The sequence below is a fragment of the Hyla sarda genome, chromosome 1, assembly GCF_029499605.1.
Source record: "Hyla sarda isolate aHylSar1 chromosome 1, aHylSar1.hap1, whole genome shotgun sequence".
Taxonomy (NCBI): domain Eukaryota; kingdom Metazoa; phylum Chordata; class Amphibia; order Anura; family Hylidae; genus Hyla; species Hyla sarda.
Genome location: NC_079189.1, coordinates 186,042,605 through 186,045,087, shown reverse-complemented (window position 1 = coordinate 186,045,087; position 2,483 = coordinate 186,042,605). Strand labels below are relative to the sequence as shown.

General features: G+C 44.8%; 1 pseudogene; it reads left to right on the top strand.

Annotated features, from left to right (window-relative positions):
• Nucleotides 1-695: 695 nt before the first annotated feature.
• LOC130337470 (U2 spliceosomal RNA) lies at nt 696-855 on the top strand (annotated as a pseudogene).
• Nucleotides 856-2,483: the final 1,628 nt, after the last annotated feature.

Here is a 2,483-nt window from a genome sequence, read left to right as displayed (position 1 = left end):
CTGGGAGTGCCTCATTAATTGTCATAGATAGGGGGGTATTTACTGCATCGGTGTTTTAAAATCATCAGACTACACATTGGTGTGACAGGGCTATTTGGCAGCTTTGCAAAATAAGGGCCACTAGTCCAATACCCTACATGTGTTGCCCTTACTTGCAGCTTATTCGGACCCACCTACAACATTAGAACACATTTTTTTTTTATTCTTTATTAAGGTTACGTAGAAGTCACTTTATCTATAATATTTCAACTAACAGCCATAGATAAACAAAATACACATAGACATTGGGAGAGCTCAGTATATTTCTTATTCAGAGTAAATGTGTTTGCCATGAAGTGTTTTGCATTAACAATAATTGCTTAGGAAATGTGACTAAAGTAGGTTTTCTCCAGGATTGTATACATTTATAATTGTCCAGAATTTAGCTGACCATATAAAAAAAAAAAAAAAAAAAAACAACAGTTCCTTCATTATGATAAGGTTCTTACATAGTGTACACAAGCAGATGATTCCTCCAACTCCACTTGAAACTAGATAGACTTTACTTATTTTCTAATAATCCCTGCTGCTTACTATAATGAACATTTCCTCCAGATCGCTGTTCACATTCGATCACTGAATCGCCATCCTAGATTTGAATGCAAAAAAAACAAACAAATGCCAATAATGGAATAAAATGATTATAACAAAGTAAAAACGCTTCTGGGCCTTTTGGTTAAGATCATGTGTAGTATCTGTTCTTATCAGTTTAATATCTGATACGTCCCCTATCTGGGGACCATTTTTCAAAGCTTGCTTCTATCGCCCTATGCATTGACCCGATATGGCAGTATCTTCGGGTACAGTGTACCAAAAAAAAACCTGATCGTGTTAAGACAGCCTTAAAGGGGTTGTCTAGGGAAGAGAAAATGTCTTTGTCACGATTCGGCTTACGGGTTGTGGATCCGCTGTGTCAGCGAGGGATTGGCGTGGACCGTGCTAGTGGACCGGTTCTAAGAGGCTACTGGTTTTCACCAGAGCCCGCCGCAAAGCGGGATGGTCTTGCTGCGGCAGTAGCAACCAGGTCGTATCCACTAGCAACGGCTCAACCTCGCTGACTGCTGAGAAGGCGTGGGACAGAAGGACAAGGCAGAGGCAAGGTCAGACGTAGCAGAAGGTCGGGGGCAGGCGGCAAGGTTCGTAGTCAGGATGGATAGCAGAAGTTCAGGTACACAGGCTTTGGACACACTAAACGCTTTCACTGGCACAAGGCAACAAGATCCGGCAAGGGAGTGCAAGGGAGGAGATCAGATATAGCCAGGGAGCCGGTGGAAGCCAATTAGGCTAATTGGGCCAGGCACCAATCATTGGTGCACTGGCCCTTTAAGTCTCAGAGAGCTGGCGCGCGCGCGCCCTAGAGAGCGGAGCCGCGCGCGCCAGCACATGACAGCAGGGGAGCGGGACGGGTAAGTGACCTGGGATGCGATTCGCGAGCGGGCGCGTCCCGCTGTGCGAATCGCATCCCCGACGGCCATGACAGTGCAGCGCTCCCGGTCAGCGGGACTGACCGGGGCGCTGCGGGGAGAGAGATGCCGTGAGCGCTCCGGGGAGGAGCGGGGACCCGGAGCGCTAGGCGTAACAGTCTTACTTTTGCCCCCTCTCCTCATCCTGGAAGTATACCTTCCAAGATAAAAGGGAGCAGGTACAAGTCGTGAAACTATGCCCAGATGTGATGACCAATAGCTGCATGATATTGCGGCAAAATGGTTCCTCTATAATACTTCACATGCAGGTGTGGTTTCACCCACACAAAATGATCGTGACTAGTGTTGCTCGCGAATATTCGCAATTCGAATATTATTCGCGAATATCGCATATTCGCGAATTCGCGAATTTCGCGAATATAGCGCTATATATTCGTAAATTACGAATATTCGTTTTTTTTTTTTTTTTTCTTTTTCTTCTTAGTACACATCACAGTGATCATCCCTCTCTGCTTCCAGCTTGTCTGGTGTAAAGAAGGCTCTAATACTACTGTGTGAGACTGGCGCGCGAAAATTCGAATATGCGAAAATTAGCATATGCTAATTTCGCATATGCGAATTTTCGCGTGTACTAATTTTGTATATGCGAATTTTCACATATGTTAATTTTCGCATACGCGAATCTTCGCGTATGCGAAAATAAAACGAGAATATAACGAATATGCGAATATTCGCGAATATATGACGAATATTCGTCCATATATTCGCGAATATTCGCGAATTCGAATATGGCCTATGCCGCTCAACACTAATCGTGACTGGCACTCCCCCCCCCCCCCCCCCCTCTTGTCTCAGAAGGTTTAACTCCGGGACATGCAGGGGGTAGATGTAAATACCGGGGAGCAGAACAGGTAAGACCTATTTTTGCTTCCTGGACAACCCCCTTAAAGCTATAACACATTAATTAGATTTTATAGACAGAGAATAAATCTGCCCATAGAAATAAGATTAAAATTTCTC